Consider the following 24,150-nt stretch of genomic DNA (forward strand, 5'->3'; position numbering starts at 1 on the left):
GTAATAACACTTACAGACAACAACAACACTAGCTGTCATGTGGAGTGCTTGCTCAAGTCATGCTCACATGTACATACTAAACCCTTTAGAGCTATCATCTTCCTTAATCTTCATTATTACCCAATATCGTTGGTATTTTCTCATTTCTTCAGAAGAAGAAACACACCTAGAAAGTTAAAACAACTTACTGAGGGCACAAAGCTAGTATTTGTCACAGCCAAATCTGAATTCAAAGGTCAGCTTCAAAACTGACTAGCTAAGTCACCTTGGGTAAGTTATTCAACTTCTATATGCCTTAGTTTCTATATCTGTGAAATGGGATAATAACAATACTTCCTTCATGGGGTTGTTGCAGGATTACATGAAACAAGAAATATAACATGTTTAACACAGTAAATCTTCAATGAATGACAGGGTTTTATATTATGTAAACATCAGATGGGAAGGAGTTAAGGCTAACACTTTGTAAAAATGGAGGCAAGCACTTAACCAAACTTTCACTTGGATCAAAGGCTACCAGAGCTCTCGCTGGGAAGCAAATTGTAGTAAAATTAGACTTTTCCTCAGAAAGCAGCAATATATCTGATGTAACATATGGACAGCATTTAATGTAGTCTTCAAGGTTTTATGAATCATAACCACCATTACCAACATACCGTTTTTGTCCCTAATTGAATATACATCAAGGAACTTCAGACCACAGAAAGAGGTACAACACCAAGGGTCCTCCATTTGCAAGATTAATGTCCCTGATTAAGGTTCCATTTCTCTTTAAATATTATAAGAATGCTCATGTCCTATTTCCATTATTTCTGCCATATATTCATGTAACAGATTTTAATATTATAAATTTTCTTTAAGTTGAATCACTTTTTTATTAATTCAGGCTCTACTGAACTACAAAAAAAAAGTACCATCCATAATTAATATCTGTGTATGTGGATCATGACCTTAAGAAAATCGAGATGATACTAAAATAAATTGAGAGTTTAAGAAAAACCAAGCAGCAGGCTTACGTTTTAAAGACACCACTGAACTAGGCATTGAAATGGATTTGGATGCCAAACGCTGTTGGAATCTCTTCTATACTTACCTTCAAGTGTTCAGCTTTAACGTCTACTGGAACAGAGAAAAACATGACCTCCCACAACCAATCATTTTATCTTTGTATTCAGGTTCACCATGAAACCAAAAGTGTGCCACCTCCATGTAACAGCCTCAGTGTGTCTGACTCAGGGCAACTTTCTTGCCTCATACTTACAAAACCTAAGTTGTTATTATATACACTTCTTTTTGAAATGGGACAAGATTCTATTAGTTTTCAGGAAAATATAAATTAAAACTACAGGACAGAATTACTATACACTCAACACAATGGCTAAATTTTAAGAAGACAGACAATATCAAATGCTGGTAAAATATGGAGAACAACTGAATTGTCCTAACTGCCATTCGAAAAGTAAGTTTGTACAAATACCCTGTACAAAACTTTGGCAATATCTGTCAAGCTAAACCCATGTCTATCACATGACCCAGCAAATCCATTCCTACTTAAACACCCAACACAGTTGGGTTTTTGTGTTCACACAAATGAAAACAACCTAAGTATTTATGAAAGGTAGATAATGCATGTAATGCATAATTAAACTGTAGTATATTCACACCAGGAAAGCTACACAGCTGTGAGAGTGATCAATCTACAAATGCCCATAGCAGGATAGATGCAGACATAATACTGAAGGAGAGTAGCTGTGATCTTTCCTCTTTCATCTTTGATTTTATCTATTTGGGTCCTCTTTTTCAGAAGTCTGGCTAGGGGTTTATCAATTTTGTTTATTCTTTCAAAAAACCAGGTCTTAGTTTCATTGATCTGTTCTACTGGTTTTTTTGTTTTGTTTGTGTGTGTGTGTGTGTTGTTTTGTTTTGTTTTTAGATTCTATATTGTTTATTTCTGCTCTAATCTTTATTATTTCCCTTCTTCAGCTGGCTTTGGCCTTTCTTTGCTGCTGTGTTTCTAGTTCCTTTAGGTGTAAGGTTAGGTTCTTTATTTGGGACCTTTCTTGCTTCTTGAGATAGACTTAATTTGCAATGTATTTTCTTCTTAAGACTGCCTTTGCTACATGTTTTCATTTTCATTTGTTTCCATGTATTTGAAAATGTCTTCTTCAATTTCCTGGTTAACCCATTTATTCCTTAGTAGGATGTCTTTAACCTCCACATATTGAGGGCTTTCCAAATTTTTTCTTATATTTGATTTCAAATTTCGTACTATTGATTTCAATTTTCATCTGAAAATATGCATGGTATGAGATCTCAGTCTTTTTATACCTGTTGAGGGCTGATTTGTGACCCAATATGTGATCTATTCTGGGGAACGTTCCATGTGCACTTGAGATGAATGTGTATTTTGTTGCTTTAGGATAACATGTTCTGAAAATATCTGTTAAGTCCATATGGTCCAGTATGTCATTCAGAGCCATTGTTTCCTGGTTGATTTTCTGCTGAGATTATCTGTCCATTCTGTAAGGGAAGTATTAAAGTCTCCTATAGTTATGGTGTGAGAGTGGCAACACAAATGGGTTTCTACTCTTTAATTCCACTTACCTAAATTTCACATTTTTCACATGTATAATTCCATAAAAAATTCTAGCAGACACAAAGAATATCTCTGCTTATGAGATTGCATATTTACCACCTTATTTGAGAGGGTTCTGACCCTGATGATTTTCTATATATTATTTAATTTGTTCAGATTTGACACAAATTGAATCATAATTTAATTGAATTTAAAGTGAAGGGTACTGGTTGAAATTTGTAAGTAAAACAATTAATTATTTTTTTATTTTTATTTGAGAGAGAGAGAGAGAGAGCGTGAGACTGGCAGGGCAAAGAGAGAGGGAGACACAGAATCTGAAGAAGGCTCCAGGCTCCATGCTATCAGCACAGAGCCCAATACAGGGCTCGAACCCACAAACTGTGAGATCATGACCTGAGCCGAAGTCAGACACTTAACCAACTGAGCCACCCAGGCACCCCAAATAAAACAATTAAACCTTTCTCTAAGTAGTGTAGATGGCAAATATGGAGTACAGAAACCACCACCCTCCACTGGAATGCTCACAGAGGATATGACAAATCAGCCACATATTCTATTCCATTCTGTTGGGAGTCTCCATCTTCTAGTCAAACAGCAGTTCATTAAGACAGGAGGTATAGAACAGAGTTAATAGAAGATATGGCGATACTTTTCGTTTAACCCAAATTAGTCTTTATGCTGCATAGTCGCCCTCCTGTTCTGCTGCTCCAACCAGACTAATCCAATCTGTTAGGGCAGGGTGGGCCATCCACGCTGCCGGGTGGGGGGGCAGATGCACCTTTTATAGCTCAGGGTTCCCTCCAAGCTGCATTGCCAAACAGGGCCAGGAAATAGAACATGGATAGGCCACGGCTGTATTTATTTCCTACACGGGCTCCAATCAAGGTCAGCAGGGGAGCAGTGGAAGGTCATCTATACTCAGGGCACTCCCCAGAACGCGGCACCAAAACGTCCTTTTAATACGATCTCAAATTCTTCTCCTTTCTCTGATTGTGAGAAATCCCTTTTATTTATTTTTAAGTTATATTTATTTATTTTAACTTTTATTTTTTTTGAGAGAGAGCATGCGTGAGAGCATGGGGGAGGGGCAGAGAGGATCCAAAGAGGGCTCTGTACTGACAACAGAGAGACCAACGAGGGCTCCAACCCATGCCCTGAGATCATGACAGGAGACGAAGTCAGACTTCCAATCATCTAAGCCACCCAGGCGCCCTGAGAAAGGCCTTTTAAACTCTTCCAGACCTCCTGTGGTGGAAGACTAATAAGACCACACGTGGACCTACCTCTCATCACTCCTCACTTCTATGGCAGATGTTCTTTCTCATTATAATGCTATTATAATCGGCTGATATCTCTTAAAACCAGGGCACCAGAGGGGCTTTGGCCCAGCCTTTCACTCGCTTTAGTCATATTCTTTCTATGCTCTCAGCTGCTCTCAGCTGCACGCTCAAAATATGCAAACTATTCGTAGCATGTTTTCTTTTCTTCTCTTTGCAAGGTCTAACCTGAACATTTGCTACAAAACAAAGCACGCCTCTGAGCAAGACATCCCACTCATCACGAAGAGCCGGCCCAGTAAGAAGCTGCCAGTCCCTCACCCAGCTCACCACTGACATTCGAAAGCCATTCCCCTTGTGACGCCCTCACTTCCTGCTTCCTTCCCATGCTTCACCTCTTCACTCCTGCCCACCTGTCTGGCTTCACGTTCACCCATCAGATCACCAAATCTGATTTTGCTCCTGTAGTACCAATCATGCCTCGCTTCCGAGACAACAGCATTTGCCCACAGGCCCGTGCAGATGCGTGGTTTCTTGGGATAATAACTGCAGAAGGAATAATATAGAAAAAGAAACACTGCGAGCATGAGACAAAGATGCCTGTTTTTTAAGCCGGGGATGGCTGAGCTTAGAAAGCCCTAAAACCGGACCTTAGAAAGCCCTAAAACATCTTATCACCTACTAACTAGTTCCTCCTGGCTCACTCAGCTCCAGCCACAAGAGCCTCATCAAAGCTTCCAGAACACGTTAGCCCCTCTGGGCTTTTGTACTTGCAATTCCTGCAGCCTGGACTGCTTCTCCCTCAGGCATCTGCCTGGCTCGCTCCAGTGCTCCTTCATGTCTTTATTCAAACATGCCCTTCTCAGTGAGGTGGTCTCTGATGACCCCAGCTAAAATATAACATTCCATTCCCCCCGTGTCCCATCCCCCTTTCCTGCTTTACTTTCCTCCCTAGCATTTATCAACTATTTGTAATAGAAGGTATTTTAGGAAGACTTATTGATTTTGCTTGTCCAACTGTTTCTGCTTTTGGAATGTAAGCCCCCGTGAGCAGAAGGATTTTGCCTCCTTCACCTGCTGTGTGCCCTAGAGCAGAGCCTGACACATGTTAGGTACTCAATACATATTTGTTGGCTCAATAAATCAATGACCTGGTAATAAAGTGTTAAAACAGGAAGTAGAAACCTATTAGAATGTATTTTAGTCAGCTTGGGCTGCTGCTATAACATAATACCTTAGACAGGTGGCTTAAATAGCAGACATTTATTTCTCACAGTTCTGGAGGCTGGGAAGTCCAAGATCAAGGTGCTGGCAGATTCAGTTCCTGGTGAGGGTCTATTTCCTGGTTCATCGGCAGCTGTCCTCTTGCTGTGGCTCATATTGCCTTTCCTTTGTGAGTATAAGTGAAGAGATCTCTCTTCTTTCTTCTTCTTATAGGGTAGTAACCCCATCATGTGAACCCCACCCTCATGATTTCATCTAAACATAATTACATCCCACTGGCCCCACCATTAAATACTATTACACTGGGGTTTGGGGTTTCAATATAGGAATGGGAGTAGGAAGGGATGCCTGAGTATCTCAGTCTGTTAAACATTCAATTCAATTTCAACTCAGGTCACGATCTCAGGATTCATGAGTTCGAGCCCTGCATCAGGCTCCTAGTTGGCAGTGGGGGGCCTGCTTGCGATTCTCTCTCTTCCCCTCTCTCTCTGCCCCTCCCCTGCTTGCTCTGTCTCAAAACAAATAAATAAACTTTTAAAAACAAGGAATGGGGATGGAGTGATAAAAAAATCAGTAAGGGGTGCCTGGGGGGCTCAGTCAGTTAAGCGTCCGACTTCAGCTCAGGTCATGATCTCACAGTTTGGGGGTTTGAGCACCATGTCAGGCTCTGTGCTAACAGCTTATATCCTGGAACCTGCTTCAGATTCTATGTCTCCCTCTCTCTCTGCCCCTCCCCTGTTTGCACTCTGTCTCTCTCTCTCAAAAATAAACATTAAAAAAATTAAACATTCAGTCAGTAACAGAATATAAGCTTGATAGCAGGAATTTTTGTCTCTTTTTGTTTACTGATGTAGTCCTTACATCTAGAATAGTGCCTGACATATAATAATCACTCAGGAAATATTTATTAAATAAGAACAGGAGAAATTGTAATTGTCGAGCTAAAGTACAAGGGCCATCATCAAATCACAGAAGTAACAGTAATATATACGGATGCAATTTTTGCTCTCTAAACATAGGGATTTCATCAAGACTATTAGTTAGGATGTTGGTTTTTATGCTGCTAGAGAAGACCCAAGTAAACTGTGGTTTAAGCTGGGGAGCCAAATATCATGAACTAGATAGATGTTTATTTCTCTCTTATGTAACAATCCAAACTGATAGAGCAGTTCAATTCTGCCAAGTCCTCAGAGATCAGAATGCTTACTATTTTGCTAGTCTCCCATCTTTAAGGTGTGGCCTGCATCTCTGGTACAAGACGGCTTCCTTTCCTTGTCTGCAAAACAGACACCTGGAGGGGAAGAGGGTAGGAGATAACTTGCATTACAGGGCACTCCTGGAAGTTATGCCCAGTGATACCATCTAGGACATATCTACAAGTTTTGCTCATATCGCATTGACTAGAAATGAATCATGTGGTCACATCAAGCTATAACCTAGAAAGGAAAATTTAATCTCTATTTTGAACTATAAATCCAGGCTTTTATTATGATAGAAGCAGAGGTGAGTAGATCTGGGGGAGAAGCAGCAGACTATGCCATGGCATACAATTTAAAATGACCATGTAGAATTAAGACATACTTTGTATAATTAGTTATTGAAGCTGGATCCTACACAGAGTTTCATTGCACTCTAACCAATGTCTGTTTGAAATTCATTTTCTCTAACCAATGTCTGTTTGAAAATTTCATGGGTAAGAGTTCTAAAAATTAATTGCCTCAGCACATATTGTGGGATTTTGATGGTGTTTGAGTTAAAAGGAGGATTTGTCAACTTCAGTGAGAACACAGTAAGCAAACAAAGGTTTAAGTGCTTGCTTGTCAGAACTTTCCTTCTCTTGTTGCAGTTGAAGACATGGGGAGGAACCTGCGCTAGGCTGCTGAAGGGTGAGAGTCCATACTGTTAACCTTAAAAATAAAACTGTCAGTTATTTTACCAGCAAAAATCGGTTCATCCAGGAATAGTGGAGAATTGCAACACAAAAGAAGCAAGCTATGGGAAATCCAGCAAAGGAGAGGAACAGTATTTTATGAAGAAGAAGGAGGACATTGGGTGAGGCTGTTTGAACAAAAGCCCCTTGGAAAAAAGCAAGAATTTAAGATGATGGTTTTTCATTGGCTGAGTTGCAAGGGTGGTCCATTTCTTGTAGGAGAGGCGATGTGTACCTTTTCCCTGTCCAGGCCTGTAATTGACAATTCTTCCTGCAACTGACAAGCTGTATGGCTCCCCTTCCAGCTTCCCAACTCCACTTTAGTGTGGTTTCCCATTACTAATTTCCACAATATGGAGGAAGATGGGAGATGCCTCAGCTGACAGCTTGCCTCCCACCAGATATGTGAGTGAAGTCATTCTGGGTCATCCAGCTGAATCCACAACACTAGCCAATCAGAGACCTATGACAGACATCAGCAGAGAGAAGCTAGATAACTAGATGTCATCCAAGGATAGAAAGTGGTCGGGATAGATGGGGCTTTGCAAGACTCCTGAGGAGATGGGCAACCTATGTGGTGCTGACAAAGCTTCACCTGAGCCAGCCACCATCAAAAAGCAGAAACAAACAAAAACTTGACCTGATAATTCTTTGAAATTCCTCAATCTCTAGGTTATTCTGGTGTCCTCCCCAGAGGACAAGTACCTGGAATAAGGATTCTGTTTCTAAGAGATAATTTTTGATTCAGGCTCTTCCAAGCAATGCCTGTCCCACCCCGATTGTGCTCTAGGGTCCTGCCAGGGGGCCCCCCACACACCTGCTGCTCCCACTGGTTCTGCTCCAATGTACAGAAAAGGAAAGTGGGTGCTTTTGGTTATTCTTTTTTTTTTTAATTTTTTTCAACGTTTATTTATTTTTGAGACAGAGACAAAGCATGAACGGGGGAGGGTCAGAGAGAGGGAGACACAGAATCTGAAACAGGCTCCAGGCTCTGAGCTGTCAGCACAGAGCCTGACACGGGGCTCGAACTCACGGACCGCGAGATCATGACCTGAGCCGAAGTCGGCCGCTTAACCGACTGAGCCACCCAGGCGCCCCTTGGTTATTCTTTTTAAAGAACTTGGGATACAGCTTAATAAATCTGGAATTTGATTTTGTAAATATCCCTTTCTTGTTGCAATGTTTAAGTTCATCCCTAACCTAAAGCCTAAAACAGAGTACCTGCCCTCTTGCAAATGAGATTTTTGCATTTAGGACTCTAAAGGGTTTACTGGAACATCACTTCTCAGAGAACAACTCACTAGCTCTGCAGGCTAATGCAAACTCTCCCATTCATAAATTTTGGCACCTTAGCCAACTTGAGGAAACTGAGGCCCATTTCCTTCATATATGCAGTGAGGATAATAAGGCCTCTAAAACCAGCCCTAGTGAAAAATGCATCAAAACATAAGTGAAAGTGATCTTTAACTATACACATAAGGGTTTGTTTTTTTTTTCAAGTTTCTATTTCTCCTTAAAATTAATGTTTGTAGGGATTGAGGGACAATTTTCCTTACGTTCTAGAAAGTTCTCCCTTGGCTTCAACCCTACTGGTGATAAAATGAGGATTGCATTCAGAGTTTTACACTGTGTTCTTCTGACTCTGCATCCACCCATGATTGTAAGACCACCAGTTCCCCTTATTGAATATTGTATCCTTATAAACTCCTGGGGCTCCTCAGAGGTATTTCCTGAGTGCTTAGCATTTTAGTCCTTTCAAATACAAGGTGGCTTATGCCATGGTTATTCTTGCTCCTTCCCTGTCTAATAATCTGCAAGGCCTCAGAGTCTCACAAAGCAGTCACCACAGTCCAGGACATCTCTCTAAGAGAACTACAGTGGCTCAAGTCAAACATGGAAGATGTTGATGTGCAATTTCTGTTCTTGCCTTTTGGTTCTTGCTTCCACCTTCTTATCGTCAGCCCGACATTGCCTCTGTTTGGAAATTAGTCCCATTTTTTTTTCTTTTAACTTAGTTCTTTTAACTTGTCTGTCCCAAGACATCAGTCTTAGCTGGGAGTGCTGTCAGATGTCATCTCCATAATGAAGGGAAGACAGGCTCACACCACCTTCATATTACACTCAGTTCCATGGGTCTTGGTGCCCGGCTTCTGGTGCTCCCACTTCTTAGTGAGAATTTGATGAGCCTGCCCTTCTTTTTATACATATATATAAAAAAAAATTTTTAGAGAGGGAGGGAGTGAGGCGAGGGAAAGAGAGAATCTTAAGTAGGCTCCACGTCCTGGCACAGAGCTTGACATAGGGCTGAATCTTGCCATTGTGAGATCATGATGTGAGCTAAAATCAAGAATCAGATACTTAACCAACTGAGCCACGTAGGTGCCTTCTGATTCATTTTATCCCTTTCTTCAGTATAGTCAGCCACGAGTGCATGACACTGAGCTGGAATGTAATTTACAACAAGGACATTGTACCCCAAATCTCCTTCCTCTCTGATCTGAGGCATGTTATTGAATTAAGCTAGTATTTTTCATTTCTTCCTTCCCTCATCAAAATTCTACATACGGATGTGCTTTTGCCCTTCATGCATATGGACTCGCACCATCACTCCCTGTGCCCAGGCACTTATAAATTCTAGGAAGGACACAGCCCTGGCCAAATCTAAAACAGCCACCACACTTCTTTTTGAGTTGTAGAAGTAGCAATCTCTTTTCACAACCTTACACGAGAAATGAAATTCCATGGATTTGTGAGCTAGTTAAACTATTTAGGTCATTCAAGTTTGTCATTTGCCAATACCTATGGATTACTACTAGGTATGGAGAGAGCATAATTGGGATTTGTTACAAGTACCATGTAAACTCTGAACTTGATAAATGTCACCATGTAATCATCTTTCATGGGAGAGAAAATTGGAATATTGTGATTAGCTGTATGTTCTCCTTTCTCATAATATTTCTTGCTTCTTTTCTTCCTGATTTTTAGTCTTATTTCTGGATCTTAATAAAGTCAAAATAGATTGTTTACTGCTTAAAATTTCTTTGTTTTATGCTTTGAGGTATACCAAGATAAAAAAAAAAGTTACCAGTCAATCAAACATACCAAGTCTTTGCTATAAAAAGAGAGAAAAATATTCAGGATATTCTAGACATAAAACTATTCCAATTTTTAATCCTGTTTTACAGAAATCGGAGACTTGGCTCTAAATTTAGCTGGCTCTGACCTGCTTCACCTAGACTCACTTACCATTAACAATGAGAAAGAATTTTAAAACTCCCCAATTCCTGTCAGTTCATGTTATTAATAAAAAGCATTTCCTTAATCCTTCACCTAAAAGCAGTTTCATTATAGTTTCAAAGTTCATGGGGAGAATTCTGCTCCAAATGTTATCATTTTTTAAAGAAAACTTTATTTCAAAAGAAATGGAAATTAAGCAACTTGATAACACTATGTTTATAAACTATTCACTTTTTAAAAAGGAAATTCAAAGGGACAGTAGGTTCATCTCATGAATTTGTCCTAAAAATTGCAACTGTTTCTTTCAAGACTTGTGGAACAGCAGGTGGCCAAGGGGTCATCTTTATTAAAATGAAAGCTTTTGACCCTGAGTCACCAGCCTTTGAATTTTCCTCTGGAGGGGGAAAGAGTTAATTTATATTTTTTTCCATTTTTTTCCCATGAAGAAAAGGCCCGAGGCTCTGAATTACTGAGCTTAATGCCAAGACTGCAAAAAAATAATGAGAACCTAATTATAGATTATTTCATCAACATCTCAAAGGGCTTCATACCTGTTAAAATACCACTGTACCCTTCCTGTGTAGATAAGCATGTGGTTTGGTGTGAGAGCAAGAAACTAAATCTCTTTGCAAACACCTTTTCCTATTTGTTTAACTTTGTCTTAATTTCTTTGCCTTCCATTCAGTACCACAAATTAAGAGGCTGGTACTTAGCCACTCTGGCCATGCCACTCCAAATAGAGCTTCTTGACACGCCAGCTAAAGAAAAAGCCCCCAGGAGCAGCTTACAGGTCTGTCTCCCATGACCCCCTTTTGACCAAGAATGTGGTCCTCAGGCAGTATGTATTTCAGTCCTATCACTTTGATATAAGTAAATCTTCATCCTTTGAAGGGAGGGACTGAGCAGAGGGAATGGGGCAAATTCAACCTGAACTAAGGCTGATGATGCAGGGTACTTTTGGTAATAGAACTACATTGGAAAAAGCTGGTTCCAAAGAGATATCTGTGTTGGGGAAATATTATTGGCAATAAGTCCAATTCCTATAGTCACCACTAAAAAAGGATAACATATTTGGAGATACACGTTATAATACTTTTTTCGGCCTTTCTGTTTTATAATCATAACTCCATATTTGAAACCAGAGAGTTTTCCAGAGGTCTGTACCTAGGCATCTCAAGGCCAACTTTCATTCTAAACCTAATAATTATTATGAGATCATATGAAGTATGAATCTTAGCCCTAAGTGTAATCTCCCTATCTCTAAGTCCACCCAAATATTCATTTTAACCTTTACTATTATATTTTTATTTGCTTTGAATGATCTTAGAATGAGGGAAGTTGGCATACACCTAAAGAAAGAGAACATAGCTGAATAAATAAGCTAAATGAGTCAGACACTGCAAAAGGAGTAGGGGCCACAAAGAATAATGAGACACTGTTCCTGTTCTTGAAGAACTTACAGACTAATGAAAGAAAAACAGTAACAGAGAAACATGATTTCACCATAATATGACAAGTACTATAGAAAGATATGCCCTGGATGCAATGAGGGCTCAAAATCAGGGTATTTTGTCCATCCTAGAAGTTCAGGATAGACTTCTTGGAAAAGATAATGTCTAAGCTAAGCCTTAAAATCATAAGTAGGGGAGGGGCCCCTGGGTGGCTCATTCGGCTGAGTGTCCGACTTTGGCTCAGGTCATGATCTCGCAGTCTGTGAGTTCGAGCCCCGTGTCGGGCTCTGTGATGACAGCCTGGAGCCCAGAGCCTGCTTCGGATTCTGTGTCTCCTTCTCTCTCTGCCCTTCCCCAGCTCATGTTCTGTCTCTCTCTCTGTCAAAAATAAATAAACATTTTTTTAAAAATTTTTAAATCAAAAGTAGGGGAGAAACACTTCCACTGCAGAGTAAGGACCTCCAAAACTCCATTTCTCCATAAGAGCAATGAGAAAACTGACAAACTATTTTTAAAAGCAACTTTTGGGGCGCCTGGGTGGCGCAGTCGGTTAAGCGTCCGACTTCAGCCAGGTCACGATCTCACAGTCTGTGAGTTCGAGCCCCGCGTCAGGCTCTGGGCTGATGGCTCGGAGCCTGGAGCCTGTTTCTGATTCTGTGTCTCCCTCTCTCTCTGCCCCTCCCCCGTTCATGCTCTGTCTCTGTCTGTCCCAAAAATAAATAAAAACGTTGAAAAAAAAAAAATTAAAAAAAAAAAAAGCAACTTTTCAGAACCCTGGGTATTAACTAAAGGCTTATCACAATATGAGGAGTGTTTATTAAGTAAAAACAGCTAAATCATGGTAAGAAAGGTGAGTTTACTGTGCTTTAACTTAACCTCATTCCCATACTCCTCTTTCCAGCTCTTCAGTAGCCTTGGAAACTAGCATTCTCACAACTATGATAGCTGTGAAAAAACAGCAGTCTAAGAGACACAGGATGGGGCAGAATGGATTTGAAGCACTGCAAAAAAACCCATCCCCACAGAATTGTCGCTATTTAACCTTTCTGATGCTCCCTTGTAAACGCCCCAGTCACAGGGTTTGTCCTCAGGTAACCTGACTCAGCTATGACTCCTTGGGAAAATTTCTTTTTTTTTCTTTTTTTTTTTTTTTTTACTGTTGATTTATCATTGGGAGACTGAGAGACACAGAGCGTAAAGGGGAGGGGCAGAGACAGGGGGGGACACAGAATCCGAAGCAGGCTCCAGGCTCTGAGCTGTCAGCACAGAGCCCAACACAGGGCTCGAACCTACAAACCATGAGATCATGACCCAAGCCAAAGTAGGACACTCAACCAACTGAGCCACCCAGGCACCCCATCCTTGGGAAAATTTCTAATCCCAGGGCATTTGTCAGAAGTAATCAGCAGCAATTGTTAACATCATAGCTGCCTAAACTGGGGATATAAGCTGGGATTAAGAGGCCTCCCAAAAAACTGAAACAAAAATTCTAGGGAATGAAATGTCTATAGAGGGTTTTGAAAATCTCTGGCATATTCCTGGGGATCTAGAAGGCCATGTCCCTGCCAAGAAAGATCTGGGAAAATGCTAAGCTTTCACCCCTGACTAACCTTGAGGCTCTTTGCAAGTAGTAAGGGAAAGATAAGGTGAAGTTATAAGTTGCCAAAGTGTTGAAGGCATGACACAACAAACTATACAGAGTCCCTTGGCAAAGAGTGACAACTAATTGCTGATAGGATTTAAGGTAATTTCGTCCAATCATTAGTTGATCACTAAGCTAACTGAGCAGAGACTATAGTGATCATGTACAACACGGCATACAAATATTACAAAATTAGTTCAGAAAGTCATTAAACAAACAACAAACAGCAAAACAACAGACTCTAGGTAGTGGGGGAGGATTTGGTTTCCAAAGTTGCTGTTCCAAAATATATGAGAAAAACCACAAGAAAATTAAAGCGGAACCATAGAAAATATCTGTTTAACACAATAGAAGATAGTAATGGAGAAATAGAGAAAGAAAACAAATCATACAGGAAAGAAATAGCAAAACAATAGATATAAATCCTATCTTATCAGGAACCACATTAAATGTAAATAGAATAAACACTCTAATCAAAAGGCAAACTTTGGAAGAATGGATACAAAAACATGATCCAACTATTGACTGTCTACAAGAGACACACTTTAGATTCAAAGACACAAATAGGTTGAAAGTAAAAGAACAGGGGCGCCAGGGTGGCTCAGTCAGTTAAGCATCCGACTTCAGCTAGGGTCATGATCTCACGGTTCATGGGTTCAAGCTCTGCGTCAGGCTCTGTGCTGACAGCTCAGAGCCTGGAGTCTGCTTCGGATTCTGTGTCTCCCTCTCTCTGCCCCTCCCCTGCTCATTCTCTGTCTCTCTCTCTCAAAAATAAGTAAGCATTAAAAAAAGTAATAAAAAAAAAAAAGCAAAAGAACAGCAAGCAAATAATATACAAAAGAGAGTCAAGTGACAATGCTGATATTGGACAAAATAGACTTTAAGATAAAAATTGTTTCTAGAGACATAGAATAGGTTATAATGATAAAAGGATCAATCCTTCAGGAAGCTATCATAACATATAACTTTTGTTCCCTCTTCTTTCAGTCCCATATGAGAAAACAAAGATATATAAAGGAAAAGATATACACATACACCCCAAATGTATTCCAAGTGTGGAATAAAATACAAATATTAACATAAAGAAAATATCTGATTAAAAAGCGTTATTGGTGGAGGGTAGGAGGACTGGTTTACTACCTTGGGCTTGTCTTTATATACTCTGAAATTCTGAATAATCATGCTTTGGCTAGAGATTTCGTTTATTCACCCTTGAAGGGAGGAGGAAACACACACAAACACACAAACAGGCACACAGACAGCACATATGCACACACACAGACATGACTAGATCAGAGTCCAAATTCTTACTTTATGCTTATCAAGTGTCCATAGAATTAACTGAACCTTCCAACCTTCAGGCAAGCTCAGGCTCTTACTCCCTGCAGAGGATGTTTAGCAGCGCTGTGCTGACCTTCAGAGAAAAAGCCTAGAAGGAGGTCCATGGGAAGCAACATCAGAAAACCATGTCATTTCACAAATGCTTTGATGTATGTTTTATGTATGTATTGTGTAAGAAATCCTTACATATTCATAAATTCTAGTTAATTCAATGTATGTATATAATTTTACATGATTTTACAATGAACACAAGGGTGATTGATTCGTAATTTTATTTTTCGATAAAATTTGCTTCTGTGAAAAAATAAAACTGATGGAATGAAATCTTGTCAAGAAAATTACTAATATTTCTTGTTTTGCTGTTAATTTTAATTATCCTAATTAGTCTGGACTCTCCTGGTCTTGTCTTCTGGCTCAGACATTAATCAGTGACTTAACCTTATACAAGTCATTTTTTCTCTTTACGTACCTAGTGATGAAGTTGCACTAGAAAGTCTTCAAAAGTTTCCTTTCAGCTCCACTAATATTTGCATTTCTGAAGTATAGATTAAAATTTTGTCATAATCTAATTACATATTAAATTCCCCTTGCCCCACCATACAAGCTACAGTAAGAAAATCACTAATAAACTAAACATCAGAGAAAATGTCTCAGTTTAACTCAGGAAGGGAGGTAAATGGGGAATTAATCTCTTAGTTGATTAAGTGTGGACTTCACAATTGCTTATTTTTCTATAATTCCCAAAAAGTCCAAAGCATAGTGCCGAGTTATAGCCAGATCGCATACAAAACGACTTTTGGAATTTTAGAAGGTTTAGAAGTACTTAACTATTCCATTTTTAAACTGCTTGCTTCAGAAATTTTTATAGAGTAACTAATAGAAATGTGTTTTCAAAGAAATGTACGTATTTCTATAAATGTAAAACTGCTCAGCATCTATTTCTTCGGCCTGCATAGCCCATGGAAATGTATGCCATGATGGTAGAAGAGTCTCCTAGATTATATAGCACTGTTTCTGAGCACAACTACCACACGGTAAATATTCTATAATAGATGTGTGACAAATGTTGTTATTATCTCCATTAAGTTATTCAGTTAGAGGTTATACTTTCATTGCTATGCAAATATGTTTAAACAATGACCTATATGCAAATATGTACGTCTACAGCAACAAGAGTAGATAATACCAATATTACATTTCCTCTGACTTCAGCCAAGCATAAATGCAACAAATGGGTTTATTGCTCCACTGTGTTGAGCTCAAAAGGGGAGATTTAAATTTGAATAGTCCTAAATGGCTCTCTACACTTAGGTAGCACTCCCTTGACCATCTGCCAATATGCACGTTTCCTAATATAGAACACTGTTCCTGCGGGCAAATTCATCTCCTCAATTTTCTAGAAGCTACAGAAAAGCTCAGCATAGGCACAGGCTCAAATCTTCCCTTAGAAATGGTAAACACCTCAAACAATGGAAATCATCCATTTCCTTGAAAAATTAAAATACAATTTGGCATACATACTTTCTCTGGGCACGACCTACCCTTAGTAATGCTCAGTGGTTGACTAGATATTTATTTGAATCATTTAGGAGCTATTTGGAGACAGATGACTTTAAATCACATCTTTAAACAAAGCAAAATAGATTTAGACTTCCACAAACATCTGTTAATTTTTCATACACACTGAATCCACTAAGATAATTCACCCTATGGAATATCTTACAACGAGGAGCTCCTTTCATAACACTGAAGAAGGGAAAATTCAGTTATGCAAATGATTTCCATTCAAACTGTGCCCAGTGAATAACAGAAAGGGTAAGTGATTCAAACTGTATGCTAATCACCTTCACTTCTACAGAGCTCTAGGAAAGCCAAAGCCAACAAGGTCAAATTTACAGTAAGATTTTAGAATGACAGTATCCTGAGGGTGGAAGTCCTTTCAGATCTTCCATATAATGGAGAACAAATCTGGACTGCTAGGAGTTTTCTCTACTTGTATCTACTTCATGGATGACATTTTCCTCTGCTAACATATTAGAATGATTTGTGGAATGAAACAATACCTGATGATCTTCCTCAAACTATTCAACTTGGACCAAATTAAAAAGTGGTTGTAATTATCCTGCAGCTGTGCCTAAAACCACCCATGGTCCTTGGCAACTGAGGGGGAGATAATGGCTGCCACTACTTGGTCACAGCCCCAGGAAACTCTGAGTAGAGAAAGATCAGTCCTAACTTCTTGTGAGACTTGAGATTCCATTGAGGATGACCAAGAAGAAGATTCTGTGGCTGAAAACCTTGGCCAGGGGTCACATGGTATTTGGGACATCTGCAAGGTTCTGGTGTGTTTAGAGTAGCAAATTTTGGTACAGAGGTGTCTTTCAGATATCTCCCACACTGGTTTTAATGTAGTTACAAAAAAGAAGATGATTCTACCATTCCTTCAGTTTCCCAGGGGCTTTCTATTTTGAGTAGTTTTTAAGTATTGAGAACTTACTTCTGGAACAGACAGTGTACTAAACAGTATGTAATTTTATTTAATCTTCAGGACAATAATATAAAATAGAATATGTTACATTCATTCTGCATTTGAGGAATCTTTAGGTAAGGAAGCTTAAGTAAGTTATTTACACCAAAAGCAAGGACAGAACTAGGATTTGAAACCTAGTCTGAATGACTTCCAAAGGCCATGCTCTTAGACAGACGCTCTTAGACAGAAATTAACTAAGGTGTTCATATTCATGCACTCATTTAGCTACAGGTAGTCATGTAGAAGACAGAAGGTGAGTATCAATGGAATGTTTCTCAAAAGGATAAAGATGGGGTGCCTGGGTGGCTCAGTTGGTTAAGCATCCAACTCTTGATTTTGGCTCAGGTCATGATCTGAGATCATAGTTTATGCGATCGAGTCCCACAGCAGGCGCCGTGCTGACAGCACGTGCTGACAGAATGTGGGATTCTCTCCCTCTCTCTCTCTCTGTCCCTCCCCTGTTCATACCTTCTCTTGCTCTCTCTCAAAATAAATAAATAAACATTTTTTAAAGGCTAAATATCTTTTATGGGATGAACAATACCCCACCACCTATTCATATATTGGAGTCCTAACCCCAGAACTTTAGAATGTGACTGTTTGAAGATAGGGTCTTTACAGAGGTAATTAAGTTAAAATGAGGTCATTAGGATAGACCCTAATGCAATATTACTGGAGATTTGGACACAGACATGTACTGAGGGGAGACAATGTGAAGACACAGGGAGAAGATGGCCATCTATAAGTCAAAGAGAGCATCTTAGGAGAGACCTTCCCCCATGGGCCTGAGAAGAAACCATCTCAGTCTCTGATTTAAGACTTTCAGCTTCCAGAACTGTAAGAAAATTAATTTCTGTTGTTTAAGCCACCCAGTCTGTGGTACTTTGTTATGACGGCCTCACAAATTAATACAGACCTCCTTCTCCAGAATAGGAGGAATTTTTCCCTTCAGATGGGTGTGTTTATTATTCAAATTTAAATTTCATTCTTATAAGATTTTGATCTATTCCAAAGGATGGGATAAGTGCTAATTCAGATTAGGTCTCCCAGGACTTTTGCCAAGCGGGTTGGTCAAGTAGGAAGAAGTCCAAAAGCACACTATTTCTCCAGGAGGTATATGGACCAATTGAAGCTCAGTTGACATCTTCAAAAGCATCCTCACCAACACAGGATTGCCACATTTTCTCATGAATGGCTTTAATGGCAGGAATTTAGATTCTTGGAAAGGAGTACAGAATAGTCCTCTGGTAAACTACCAAGCACACTTTAATTCCCCTTACCATCATGAGGTCCCAAGTCTTCTGGTTGGGGGCAACATGCTAAAAGTCAGTTCCTCTATGGGTTTAACCTCCAGACTGTGTGCTCAGTAGGAGCTGCCCAGGAATCATAAACAAGAATAACAGGTGACAGTGTTGTAACAAGAGGAGATTGGTGACTAGACTATTCTTTTACCCTTAGAATTTCCTGGCCAGCCAGAGAAAACTGGGGCTGAGAAAACTGAGCCATGTGTTCATCAGGATTGGAGGGATAAAAGCAGGAACAGGAACATGAGTAAGAGATGACAATAGTTGGGTGCTACGGATCAGCAGAGGGAAGTGAGGACTGAAGTCAGACCTAAAACCTCCACTGCAGAAGGTCGGCATGGCTATCTCTTTAAAGGATGAGAAGGCACACTCTATTGCATGGAGGATGAGTGTTTAAAAAGGGTGAACTACCCATGAAAATAGATATGTTGGAGGGCAAAGACTTGACTGCAAGTGAATGAAAGTGGTACCTAAGCAACTAGGAAGAAAAAAGAAACATTTTCACCAAGAACAAGATGCTCTAGCAGGCGATGTTGCCATGGCATTTCAAAGTGCTAGTTGCACCAGAATCTTGGCTGTAAATTGAAATGGAGCCATAATCAGGTTGCATTCAAACGCGGGCATATTATAATTAATTTTTTGAACCAATGTTTTTTATTAAGTTTCTCTCCACAAAAGTCAGCACTTCTCTTCAATTCCTGTCACATTCATGTTATCTAGCTCCTGCTCAAGATTTCTTGGTAGAAAGGCTAAATATCCAGCTTCCTTGTTTATAAATAATAACACAATGATTTAAGCTAAAATATTGGAAGTGTATCGCTTATTAAGATATAGTCAAACCTCTTTAGAGCAAATTGGTCACACGTAAGGAAAAATTATAATTTCAGAACCAAATACATGCTATGAAGACAATATTGGTTAAGGGGATGGAAAATAACTCAGGAATTATCTATTTGCTTCTCTGAGACAAGGATATTTGAACAGAGACCAGAGTGATGAAAAGAAAGCAGGTGTGAAAAGATCTGAAAGGAAATCCTACCAGAGGAACTGGAAGTGGAAAGGCCCTAAGGTAGGACTGAACCTGACACGATTGAGTGACAATAATAAGAGCAGTAAGACTAAAATGTAGTGTGTGAGGGGGCAAATGGGAGAGATGAGTTTGGAGACTCAATAGGGGACAGATTGTGTAAGACACTGTTGGGTAAACCAAGGAATCTGGATTTTATTCTAAGTGCAATCAGAGACTCCTAAAGACTTTTAGCAGAAAAGTGATATTATCTGATTTATCTTTTCCAAAGATCCCAGTGGCTTTTCTGAGGAGACTGAAAAGAAAACAAGACAATCCAGGAGGCAATTTCAAACCAAACGATGAAGGTGGCTTGAAGTACAGTTTGGTTAGTGGTGATGGTGAGGTAAATGGTCAATTGACTGAAAGCTGTGAGGAAAGAATGAATCACAGAAGAGTCGAAGAGGAATCTTAGGTTTAGGGCCTGAGGACAGTGATACCATTTATAGAGATAGGAAACCTTGGGGAAGAATAAATATGCTCAGAGGGACTATCAATAGTTCTGCTTTGTTCATGTTAAGTTTGGGATACCAAGTAGGCCTCTGAACCTTGGGCTCAGATTAGCATGTTGCAATAAACCTATGGATTTGGGTTCCATACTCATCAATCTGGTACACTTTAGCAGCATAAGGTAGATAAGATTATGTAGGGTGTGATTTAGGGAGCTGAGAGAAGAACTTCTGGGTCACTCCCATATTTTGAGATCTGGTGAAGGGATGAAGCCAGTAAGGAAGGTAGAGAAAAAAATGACCAATACAGGAGGAAGAAAACCAAAGTAAAAGGGCATAGTCAACCATCACAAATGCTGCTGGGAATTCAAATTTAAAAATAACAAAGAATTGACCATCGGGTTTAGAATTAATGGGAGTGAAAGGGGGTGGACACTTTGAATAAAGCAGACTCAAGAAGTTGTTCTTTGAATAGAGAACAATGAGATGGACTGGAGGAGGTTCTGAGGCCAAGAGAAAGATATTTTCTAGTAGGACAATGTGTATGAATATATGGTAAGCCCAGTAAGCATAATCCAATGGAGAGAAGTTGATTGATTGTAATAATTAGGCTAGGCTAAGTTATTCTGCAATTAGAAATGAAAAACAAAATCTCATTTGAACACAATAAAATTGTATTGCTCACTTTCAACCATAGTTACTGGTGTAGGGAGAGCTGGGTTGAGGGTGCAGTTCTCTGTTTTGGCTTCCACAGTCATTCAAAGGGGCTCCTCCCACTTCAATACAAACCCTCTAAATTCCTTTAAGGGAGAGAGAGGTTTACGGGGGTGGGGGGGTGGGGGGGATGTTTGATGGAAAGGTCTACAAGTGGTTTAGTATATGTTACTTTTCACCCACATCCTATTGGCCAGAATTCCAGTCATATGGATCCACTAATACGAGAGAATGACCAAAATGGTCTTCCAATGTAGTCAGCTGGAAAACCAGGTTTGATAGATACCTATCATTGTCACAGCAAATGTCCCTACTTATGGTTTCCAAATATGTAATTCATTCTTTTTCACTCACACAGAACATGCTCACCCTTGCCCAAGGAGGCAACCCAGAGATCCAATCTGCAGTGAAACTAACTCCAAGTCCAGGATTTCCGGGTGACCTCTCCATTTCTGAATGTAGCTTTCATTATATTAGCATTTGTGAACTAAAGATAGTTACCTTCCTCCACTTCGGCATACAATGTGCAGTGGTGGGACAGGGACAAAATAACTATGTAGACACTTCCAATCATAAAAAGGAAGACTGGAAGACGCTTAGTAGCCACTGGTCTGTACCAATTCTGAAATACCACTGGGTCAACTTTGTGAAGGTCTTCTACCACAGAAGAGGTGAAGCTCCTTGAAAGACCCCAATTCTGCTCTCTTCAGGAGAAACTCACTTGCCCTTTGTTCTTCATAATTCTTGATTTGAATCTAGGATCTTCTGGTTTTTTAATCCATGTTGGCCACATCTAATGTGGGTGTTGGACAGCATGCCTTCGTTGAGAACCGCAAAGCTCATATGGTCCACTTCCTGCATGAGGGCTGTTTTGAGATTCCCTGAACAGTGAGGTTATCTTTTAGGCAAGGCTCAAGAATCCTTTAGCAGCAAACTCTCTCAAAGAATTACTATGCTTCTGATTTACTTGTCTCTAGTGAGATCCATGAGCTGTTTACTATATTTAAGGTTATTTTATAGATTTGGATCACAGATTTATTTCTTTAGTTCTTCACCACAGACCTGCCTCTCTCTTTAACTTGAGGTGTAAAGCTTAGTAGACAGGCCATTTCTTCTACTCAAAGTTGATCTCTGCCTTAAAGCTGAGTCACTCCATTCAACTGAGAAGTCACATTGGGTCTTTGTCTCTCAAAACCTTTTGAAACAACATCTCTTCCTTTGAGTCCAGTGGTAATTGACTTTTCCAATTCTGCAGGACCTTGGCTTTGTAGATCTTATTCCTTTTCATTTTTGCATATAACTGCCTATTTTTTCCTTAGCTCATCTCTTTTTTGCACCATATTTTATTGATTATAAGATGCCCATTTGTTTCTCATTTTAATATCTTTGACACTGGGCTGCATTTCATAACTGATGCAATAAAAAGTCATTATGGGAGAGCTTAATTGAGTTTTCTCTTCCTTTCTGAGTAGTACATAAAATAAAGGTGTGTCTTACAATCTATAACATAACATAGTCTATGAACTATAGAAATAACTTGCAAAATGTAATTAATAATAAGCAATATAAATCTATTAACATTACTGTTCAATCCCTTCCTTAAGAACTATAAGCTCAGGGGCACCTGGGTGGCTCAGTCAGTTGAGCATCTGACTCTTGATTTCAGCTCAGGTCATGATCCCAGGGTCGTGGGATCAAGCCCCACATTGGGCTCCATACTGAACATGGAGCCTGCTTGAGATTCTCTCTCTCTCTCTCTCTCTCTCTCTCTCTCTCTCTTCCCCTTGCCTGCTCATGCTTGCACTCTCTCTCTCTCTCTCTCTCCCTCTCAAAAAAAAATCTTATATAAAAAAAAGAACTGTAAGCTCAGTATGTAGGTGTCTTTCCAAGTGACCACAGGTGTCAGTTTTATGAGTTTTGCCACCACATATGTGGATCTTCCATTATCTAGATTTCTATTCTTGTTTTCTCAACACTTGCCACTCAACTGCTAAGCAAATATCATGATACCCTAGGCAGGCACAGTTTTCCCTGCCACCTCTAAGAAGATGCTATATACACATGCTTGCACAGTTTGGTTTGGTCTTTTGCTCCTCCCTTCCTGTGAGAACAGTATATCTCAAGTAAATCTGACCCTTCGGCCTAAGTCCCAAGATAAGACCTACAGGGCAGAGCTGAACAAATGAGAAACACCATGAAATCCAAAACATACTAGGTTTACGTGATTTTAGAGATGATTTCTATTAACCATTCAAGGAATAAATAATCCTTGTTTCATGTAAATTGCATCACAGAATATTAAAAAAAGAAATATACTAACTCATTCTATGAGGTTACTGTAACATTGGTATTAAAAAAGAACAGTACAAGAAAAAAATATTTAAGCCAATCTTATTTAAAATTATAAAAGCAAGGGGTGCCCGGATGGCTCAGTTGAGCATCTGACTCTTGACTTTGGCTCAGGTCACAATCTCAGGATTTGTGGGTTCGAGCTCTGCCTCAGGCATAGAGCCTGCTTGGGATTGTTTCTCTCTGCTACTGCTGTTTCTTGTGTGTGTGCTCTCTCAAAAATAATTTTAAAAAAATAACTACTTAGAAATATATAGAGGCAAAATTTTAAACATATACAAGTCTAACAAAAGTAATGGTGTGTTAAAAATATAACTAAAATGGGTTAATCCCAGGAGAGCAAAGAAAATCTATTACTATAGTACCAGAAGAACATACTAAAGGAAAAACATAATTATCTCAGCCAGTGAAGAATCACTAAATTCTACTCCTGAAGCCAATATTACCCTATATGTTAACTAACTAGAATTAAATAAAACCTTTAAAAAAATCACCTAAAAAAATAATACCATGAAGAAAACCTCTATGCAAACTAAAAAATAAGGAAAATATTTACCTTAATAAGAGTTACATATTAAAAGAACCATACTATATTTCTTTCCTTACAACCAAACATTAAAGGGATTTCTTAGAACAAAAGTACAAAACAAGTATACAACTAAGATCATTTACATTCAGCAATGTACAAAGCCCTAGCCAAGATAAAGAAATAAGATGTAAGAACTGAGGGGCTCCTGGGTCAGTCAGTTAAGCATCTGACCCTTGATATCAGCTCAGGTTATGATCTTGAGGTCATGAGATGGAGCCCTGAGTAGGGCTCCAAGCTGGTTGTGGAACTTACTTGGGATTCTCTCTCTCCCTCTCTCTCTCTCTCTGATCCTCCTCAACTCGCACACCCACTCTTTCTCTCTCAAAATAAACTTAAAAAATGTAATAATTGAGAAATAATAGAAATTATGTGCAGATTTGTAAACAATATAATTATAAGAATTCCCAGATGATCTGCCAACAAACTATCAGAACTAAGATAATTCAGCAAG

General features: G+C 39.3%; 1 long non-coding RNA gene across 1 annotated transcript in view; it reads right to left on the reverse strand.

Annotated features, from left to right (window-relative positions):
* LOC124520594 (uncharacterized) overlaps positions 1-24,150 on the reverse strand; it is a 62,388-nt gene that overhangs the window by 981 nt on the left and 37,257 nt on the right. The window lies entirely within an intron of this gene.

Source organism: Lynx rufus, unplaced genomic scaffold (assembly GCF_022079265.1).
Source record: "Lynx rufus isolate CCGP_SWC_20201006 ecotype Redwood Valley unplaced genomic scaffold, mLynRuf1.p SCAF_3, whole genome shotgun sequence".
Classification (NCBI taxonomy): Eukaryota; Metazoa; Chordata; class Mammalia; order Carnivora; family Felidae; genus Lynx; species Lynx rufus.